We start from the raw sequence: 8,973 nt of genomic DNA, 5'->3' as shown, positions 1-8,973 counted from the left end.
TCCCCCCTACCCTGTGCTAACCCCATGTGCCCACTCACAGCCCAGAGAAGAAGTCAGTGCCAAGCAGTTACCATGTTGTGGAGTTTTAGTGGATTCTCCATATAGACAAGCCCTCAGAAGCATTAAATTTGGTCTAAGATTTGGGGTGGGTTTTGGGGAGATTGATGCTAGGGAGAAAAATTGCCCTGAAGGACCCTATTTCTCAGTCAGTCTGTATTTCTAGGTCCCAGATTGTCAACAGATTGGAGACAACAGAAAGGCCGGAGAGTGCAGCCCTTGGTCATGTACTCATGTCCACAAAAGTCTGGATGAAAGAGACTGGATGATAGGGAGTCAGTGGACGTGGCCAGAAATCATCTACGAAGCCTGACTAGAACAACAGGCAATGAAGCTTTGCATAGTCTGCGTGGCCACAGAGAGGGCCAACCCCAGGAACAACCTGCAGTGAGGATGGGGTGAGTGGGAAGAAGAAGAGATGAAGCTGAGTGAAGGCTTGAGGGAGTGTGTTGTGATTGTATCCCACGGGAAACAGCCGAGGGAGCCGCACGGTGTGGAAGACGTGGTGGGACGTGTGGTACCTATGGGCAGAGTGGGAGGAGCAAAGTCTATTTTCTTGTTAGGTTAAATATAAAACATTAAAAAAGAAAAACCACGTGGAACTGCCCCCAGCCAGCTCCAGGGGTGATGGAGGTGTTCAGAGACACAGAGGAGAACGTGAGGGGTGCAGGGAGAGGAGTAGGGATCTAAAACTCCTCTGTGCCTCTGAAAACCTCCTGCAAAGCCCTAAGTTGAAGCCCCAAAGGGTTGGGGAGATGAGCACTGACACTGGCAGGGGCTGGATCAGGCTGATGTGACCTGGAGGTGTAAGTGGGTAAATGGGCTCTCCGTGCCTTGGTGCTGCTGCTACAGATTAACCAGGCTCTTGTCTCGGGGCCTTGAGTGCTAACCTCACTTTGGGTGCACAGAGAAATGTGTGGGGTCACAGAGAATGGATTCTTTTTTCCTTTCATTAAAAAGCCCACCATGGGATCGGGGTGAGGAGGAGCCTGGGGTTCTCATGCAGCAACATCCTGCTCTGCCAGCTCTGAGATCTGCCCTAAGTGGTAAAAGAGCTCGTAGGAACAGACATGGAGAACATTCCCAAAGGCATGCAAATGGTCATTGTCTCTTTTTTTTGTTTTTTTCATCAAAAATACAAAAGCACCCACCACATCCTCCAGCTTTTGCCGCTGCGTTTCGCTGGGAGCAGAGCCGTGGTCCTGCTGCAGCTCTGCTCTCCCTCCTCCTCCATGGAACAGCTCTCAGCTCCCAATGGCAGTTTGAGCTTTGTTTTGTTTTGTTATTTGTTTTTGTTTTGTTTTGTAGAGACAGAGAATTTGACGATTTAAAAACCAACAACCCCCCAAAAATCCAGTGACTTGTGCCAAAATTCTTAGGAGGATTCCTCAAAAAAATGTCCCGTTCTCGCCTTAGATTTCTCGTTTAAAACAAGCTTCGTTCTTGAAACTCTCTCCTCCTCTTGTACTTTAGTTGTCTCCCCGCTCCGTGAGTTTTGCTGGAGGGGAATGAGGTAGTGGATTTCCCCCTTCTCCTCTCCCCTTGGTGTCTGATGTCTTTTCCCATTCCTTCTCAGGCTGTTTTTGATCCCATCACTTGTACCGACTCATCTCCAAGAGGTGGTGAATAGAAGCATGCGTTCCTTCCGTCGGCAATCCAGAGCAGGCTGTCTAGGGCTGCCCACCTACACTGTGACAATTTGTTTGTTGCAAGGCTGAAAGTAAAAACCCCAAAAGGAAAGTTGTCTTCCTCCTCTTCAAGGTATTTGCATGCTGAAATGTCTTCTAGGAACCTGTAAAAAGAAAGAAAGACTTAGGGCAGCTTCTAGGAGACACAGATGTTTCTCTTATGCTCTTGGCTTTTGGTGTTTCTGAGGTCTCTGTTTGCCTGAGCTGTGCTGGTCATGCTGGTTTGGTTGGTGGGGTTGTGTTTGGGAGGTTCCCCAAATATTTTGGGGTTGCATTTCTGGGCAGGTTGATTTGTGAACTGCAACTCTTCTCCTTTTCGACCACTCCACTCTTCTAAACCCACCACAGTCTTTACTAGGGCAAGACCTTTCACTGAGGGACCTGGTATGGTTTCCACTGCACTATGGACAGCACTGGGAGGGCTTTCCATGCTGCTCATTCGGACAGTGTGTGTTGTTACTGCAAGGAACCTGTTCTCCAAGGTGCTTTGCATGCATGTGTGCAGCTGGTGATGGACAAAGCAGTCTAGACCACACAGGTGCTTAGGGCCTTCCCACTGCAGTTAGGGTGGGAATGGAGCCCACCTAGAGGGGGTGGATGGTGGGCAGGTGTGTCCTATCCACTGGGCTGGAGCCAGGTGAGGTTCCTGCTCTAGTTGGGCTGGGAAAAGGGAAGGAAGTGTTACCTCTGAAGCTGAGTGCAATGTAGAGTATGATGATGATGATCCCCAGGACAATGGAGACGATGCTGAGCAGCCTGGCCATGCGTCCGAGTCTCCGGGCTCCGTCCGTGTCCCCTTGCTGCCCACTGTTCCTCGACTGGGGGGAGCACAGAAAGAGGGTTTTGAGAATGGCTGCAGCTCTGGGGTGACTCTCTGGCTGCAGTCCCCAAGCTCTGCATCCACAAGGGCTGGATCTGCCATCCTGGGCTCACAGAGAACCCCCTTGGTGAGCCCAAGGGATGCTGCTCTGCTTCCCTGGGTAGGAGCTGGACTGGCTCAAACCTGCCTCTTGTTGGAGTGCCTAAGAAATAATCCCAGCATGGCACAGCACAGCCCCAGCCAGCACCAGCCCCTCTCTGAGCCTTGCGTGGAAAACCCTGGAATTCTTGACTTCAGACCCTGGAACAGCTCATTTCTACAGGATTGCACAAGGGAACTGCATCCCCATGGAGTCCCACTGCCCTTCCACAGCTTATAGAGGACAAGCACACTGCCTCCCTCTTCTGCAAATGTGTGTATTGAGCAGCAATGTATATTGTGAGTCTAACCATCACTGACAAGCTGGACAAAAAAGCAATGACATTCCTGAAGCAGCATGTGGCTCCTGTGCTGTTGGAGATGAATGTTATGTGAGGGGAACAGGCTTTGCCAAAGCAGGTGACTGGATTTCACCTTGTGATGAGATGTGCTTTGGTGCTTCTGCATCACCCTGAATTTCTGCATCAGTGTAGATGGGTTGGGTTCACCATCTCTGTTTTTACATGCAGTTCTCCTACAGTGAATTTCTGCTTTTGTGTGTGCTGTAGAGAGGGAAGGAATAGTCCATAGAGCTTCTCTATTCTGCTTCTGGTTTCATAGTGATTTCCCCTGCTGCTCTATTGATTTCTTCTGGCAGCTCAGTGAGAGCTTTCACCTGCACTGTAACAAAAAGTAGGGGCTCCCTGGCTGTGGCAGGGCTGAGGAATGGGATGGGGGAAGGCACGAGTAGGTGCCTGGAAATTATTGTATGTGGACTCATTAAGGAATGAAGAGAGATCCCCAGGAGCTGAAGCTACAACAGGACTTGCCTCCTACTGATGGGTGCTGGAGCATGTCCAGAGAAGGGCAATGGATCTGGGGAAGGATCTGGAGCACAAATCTGATGAGAAGCAGCTGAGGGAGCTGAGAGGCTCAGCCTGGAGAAAGGGAGGCTCAGAGGAGACCTTCTCACTCCCTACAACTCCCTGCAAAGATATACCCAGGTGGGAGTCACTTTCTTCTCCCAAGTAACAAGTGACAGGACAAGAGGAAATGGCCTCAATTGCACCAGAGGAAGTTTAGGTTGGATATTAGGAAAAATGTCTTCACTAGAAGAGTGGTCAGACATTGGAACAGGCTGTCCAGGGAAGTGGTGGAGTCACCATTCCTGGAAGTGTTCAAAAAACCTGTAAATGTGGCAGTTGGGGACATGGTTTGGTACTAATGTGGCAGTGCTAAGTTAATGGTTGGACTTGATGATCTTAGAGGTCTTTTCCAACCTAAATGATTCCATGATATTGGTGAGCACCAGCATGTTTACAGGAGGCTCTCAGTGGGTTAAATTGCAGTCATCCTTGTCTTTAGGACCAAGTAGCCACCCAGGGTGGATGGAAAAGACAATTTGGAGGTTCCCTTTGAAATTTTGCTTTTCATTGCTCAGTCAGGACTGGATACCCAAGAGCTCAACTGAGATCCAGACCCTGAGATCACCTCCCTCCCCAACCACACAGAGCAGCCTGAAGGCCAAGCACAGCTCATCAGAAAATACATCATATGCAGGTGCATCATAAACTTTCAGAGTAAGCGATTAAATAAGGCCCCATCTTCTTTCTTGCTCTTCTAATTGGCAATCATTTGGTTTCCAAGTGAAAAATACTTGAAGTAAGAATTCCTGGTGAGGGAGAAGCACCAGTGATGAGAGAAGAGCCCACAGTGCTCCTGATTCTGCCAGAGTGGGTGTGCTGGGTATCCTGCCCTTGGCTGAGGGAGCACCTAGCACTTAGCAGAAAGGGCAGTTTGTGGTACCACACAAGGTCATTGTGGTGGAATTACCATACATCAGCATTTGCTCTGTGTGGTGGAGAGGCTGGAGCCCCTCCATGGGCAGAACAGGAGCTCCCTGCTTGGGAAGAGGCAGTGACTAGCTGTGAACAGCCACATGCTCCAGAACTAAAAGCCATCCCAAATTCATGCAGCACCATTCTGCCTCCCATGAAACCCATTGGGAAGCAGGTTTGGAAGAAGGAAAACTGGATAAAGGGTTTTAAGGCCTACTGATAACATGTCCAGCTCATTGGGAAAGCTTGGAGTGAGGGGGAAAGAGAAGCAAGACAGGATGGGGGGGAGAAGGGAGCCCACCCAGCACCCTTGATCCAGTGGAGGAGATGGGCGAAACTCCCCTTGACATCACTGAGAATGAGATTTTGTAGATACTTTAACTGCCTTAAGCAGTTACTCTATTTAGAGATGTTATTAAGTATTAACATTTTAACGTGGGTTAAAGGCTTCCTCCCCTGCCCCTTCCTTCTCCAGCCACGCTGCCTTGGCTGGGCCTGGTCTTGGGAGAAAAGGAGGATCTGGGACAAGCTGTGGGTCAGCAGCTCCCACAGCCCTGTACTGTGTGCCAGCTCCTCCCTTTGGAGTGTGGCTGTGAAAACTGGGGAAACTCCAAGTCAAAAAAATAAATGTACTAGTCAAAAAGAGTTTAAGGTGAAACAGGATTAAAGCAATCCATTTTCCTGTCCTAAAATGTGGAGCTCAGAAATTACTGTGCTAGGAAGGGTCCCTTGCCACATGCTTTAAAAACAAAATAAGTAAATAAATTAAGAGCCAGGAGCCCTAGTCCAGCTCTAGCACTAACCATGAAGCCTCACTAAGAATCCAAATGAACCAATACTTGATGCTACTACCCCATTTCCCATTCATTCTGCTTTAATACCACTTGGCAGCACCATGATCAAAATGTCCCCAGCCCAGGCTGTGCTCTGGCTGCTGCTCCTTAGGAGAAATGCAGCTTTGGAGGGTTCCATGTACTCATTTTACTTTGTATCACCGTGTAAATAACACAGCAGAGCCTCAAACAGGCGTGTGGCTGCTTCCACTGCATCCCTGCAAATATCCTGCTCCACTCCCATGCCACCCCGTACCCCAACGTCCCCACCACGGGCACCAAGAGAGCTCAGGACCTCCTTCCTCCTGGTCTCAACAGCAGGTTTGCCAGACCAGCTGTAAAAGCAATGGGATGCAGCCAAGAGCTATTTTCATCACAGAACAGGAGGTGACAAAATGAAGTCTCATGGGTTGGTGGCGAGAGCTGGGGAGGACGCAGCAGCTTGGGGATTGACAGGATCCCTGTCCTGCTCTCCGGCGGCTCCAGCACTGGGGATTTGGTTTCTTAGGCTGTGGTTTTTGTACCAAGTGTAAGATTTTGGCAGGGTGTGGGGTAGATTGCAGTGAAATATGCAGTTTTAGCTGTCTTCTAGTGAAAATATATAGGCTAACAAATTCAGTCTATTTGTCACTACAGCGTCTGGGACTGTTTATTGCTCGTTTATCCTCAACAATTATGGAAAACACAGTAGCACTGGCATGGGGTATTTAGCAAGCATTTGGGACTCTACATATATTATTCATCGGTGTGGAAGAGTTTGATTAGAGCTCTCTGGTATCACTAATCCTGTGTTTTTCTTTCCATATAAAAACATCAGCATCTTGTTTATTAATCAAGGCTCACCAAGGCAGAACATCTCAGAAAGTCTTGAGGGCTATGGGGGAGTCAGTCACTGTTTGTGTGCCAAGGGACTCTGTCACAGCCCAGTTGGAAAATCTGAAGGACCCTGGAAGTGGGTGCTGTGGTACAGCACCTGTGGGGCCAGGTAAGTCTGGCTGATTCAGGAGTTATTAATCTTACCTGTTTCCCACTACTATTTGTTCCAGTTACTGTCCAAAATGTTTTTTTCCCAAAGTGGCCTTGTTGCAAATGAAGGCAATTACTTTTCTGTGCTAGTCCCAGGAATGGAGAAGACAAATCATCATTTCCTCTTCCCTGCAATCTTTCCCAGTTTATGAACTGGCTTTGGATGCTCTTTGCTGCCTTCTACCAATTACTCAGAATAAATCATTAATCCTTGACACTTGCATTTTGTTGAAGGAAACATTCCGAGAGAGGTATAAGTCAGCTCCAGACTTAGACAGATGACTGTGGCATTTAAAATGAGTAAGGATAGTCTGACTTCTCCCACATCTTTTGGGAATGACACTACTTATTTTGGATGCCAAGTGCTGTGCAGAATTGCCCTTGATACTACTATATGGTGGTTCTGGCTGGACTTTTTCACTTCAATTTGTTCAGAGTTTTGTATATTGGCAAGTGACCTCTCTGCTCCTTCCCCTGGTGTTTCTGCGCTTTGGTAAGAAGGGGAAGGGATTCGCAGCAGCAATGCAGTGTGTGTGTGGTACCCAGCCCTGCCCTGCATCCCTGGGATGAGTCCTATAGAGCTGTGCTGCCCTTGTGTCCATCAGTCCCTCGCTCTGGCTTGGGGAGTGATCTGACGCCCTTAGTGCAGCCACATCCTCACTTGGTCAAGAAAATGCATCCAAGTGTCAGTGGAGGAGCCTCCAGGTAACTTGTTTCCACGAGACCAGTGTTATCAGGAACAGGCTGTGAGCTTGAGCAGGGTTTTTTTCCATCTCTGGCCATAAGCCCTGCTGAGATCTGAGAGCAGCTTTTGAAAAATGATTTATGAGACACTAAACTAAAAGCATTCATTTCCTTTCCTCTCTGGACGCTGCTTATTACCCAGAAAAAAAGCTTTAATGTGCAAAAAGCATTGACTTAGGAAAGAAAAGCCCAGTTGCAGAGCTGAAGGAATGTCATCCCATCGTGGAAAGGTTCTCCTGTTCCCCCAGGCACTGGGAATCATGAAAACCTGGTTCCTGCTCCGAACTGTGCTCGATCAGGCACTCCTAGGTTTTATTCTGTGAGAAAACCTAAGCCTATGGGAGCCCCGGAGGTCACTGGGAGCTGAATTCCTCCCTGCTGGAAGCAGGTGAAACATCAACCAATGCCCAGAGAGCTGTTCCTGCTGGCAGGAGGACCCAGCCAGATGTTGCCTGTGTCCCCAGGGTCAGCATGGAGGAAGGATCACTCCTCACCATGCTCTGCTGGTGCTGTGTGGAGGTCCCTGGCTGGCAGCTGTGTGGAGGGGGTGATGGTGTAGGCAGGACTAGAAAGGGCAGCAAGAAGTTGTGTCCCACAGGAGAGGGGGTGCAGGAGTGACCGTGAAGGGGCCAGAGGATGTGCACTGGCTACTAACGTGCCGTGTGTGCTGGAAATCTGGAGAACAAGCTCATCTGAGTGCAGCTGTGCCTTCTGCCTCAGTGGCCCCAGAGGGGTTGGGCATCCCCTTTGTGACAGCTCTGATGGGCTCTGGTCAATGCTGCAAAGGATCTTGGAAGCAGAGGACAACCTACTGGTCCTGCCTCCCTTTGGCTGTAGCACAGTCACTACACCCTGATACCTCACTGTCAGGCAGGACTAACTAACTCCTGCTCTTTTTTTACTGTTTACTCTTCTACTCCATGGGGTTTGTGTAGCCCAAAGCACATCCCCACTGCCTGGGAGGCTCTAATGCCTGCAGGGGAGGGTGTGAGAATCTATTTTGCATGCAGGCTGATGTGGTTGGAAAATCCCCGTGCGAGACCTTGTTTATTACCGTGGCTATGCAATACCCAGCTGCTTTCCCTCTCCTTGCAGTGCAAAGCCAAACAAGGCTGGCTGACTTCCCTGTATGCTGCCTAAACAGGCTCTGCCACACAACTGTACTACGCAGATGACAGCTGGCACTGGCAGAAACGATGATTCCTCCTCAAAATGGAAATTGGTCTCTCTAGAGGGCTTTCTGTGGCAATTGCCAGTGTCTGCCTTCAAGTTGTTGTTGATTTTTGGGGGCAGTGCTGGCTGCAGGTGCCACTCTGTGTATTTCTGTATGGTAAGCATGTAATCGAGCTGATTTTCAAAGAAAAGATCTGCCTTTGTTGCAAATCGAAGGCACAAAAGGTGCAGGAGAGCAGCATCTGATGGGGAAGGGGGTGGCCATGCTTGCAGGGCTGAGCTGACTGAGCCACCTGTACCCGAGATGGGTGGGAGGCCACTGGCTTCATTCTCCTGCTCGGCTGTTGGGGTGTTTGCTGAGGTGTGGGGGATGTCTAACGGAGAAAAAAAAATTGCTTCTCCAGGGCAACTAAAAGAGCTGCAGGTGCAGCCTGTCCCCTTGAAGTGCCAGAGGACGGGAACCAGTCTCCGGTCAGGTTCTTCCCAGTGCTGCAAGGGCTGGGCTAGGAGGGGCGGAGGGAGATCCCTTGTCATTGCTTCGCCTCGCAGCTCCTTCCCGGGGAAGCCCGGCAAGGCGTTCTAGACCGCTGCCTGGCGGCAGGGAACGAGCTTCCCGGAGCCCATCCCCGGGATCCCAGCTCCAGCTCCATCCCGCC

At 49.8% G+C, this 8,973-nt stretch overlaps 1 long non-coding RNA gene across 1 annotated transcript; it reads right to left on the bottom strand.

Moving 5' to 3' along the window:
• Positions 1 to 1,177: 1,177 nt before the first annotated feature.
• Positions 1,178 to 2,563, bottom strand: LOC103805742. Its single transcript, XR_624772.1, has 2 exons — positions 2,431 to 2,563; positions 1,178 to 1,849 (listed from the first exon to the last, which is right to left on the bottom strand). It is a non-coding gene; the product is annotated as an uncharacterized LOC103805742 (long non-coding RNA).
• Between the last annotated feature and the right edge of the window lie 6,410 nt (positions 2,564 to 8,973).

Source organism: Acanthisitta chloris, unplaced genomic scaffold (genome assembly GCF_000695815.1).
Source record: "Acanthisitta chloris isolate BGI_N310 unplaced genomic scaffold, ASM69581v1 scaffold32010, whole genome shotgun sequence".
In the NCBI taxonomy this organism is placed as follows: Eukaryota; Metazoa; Chordata; class Aves; order Passeriformes; family Acanthisittidae; genus Acanthisitta; species Acanthisitta chloris.
This window is presented reverse-complemented; position numbering and strand designations above follow the sequence as displayed.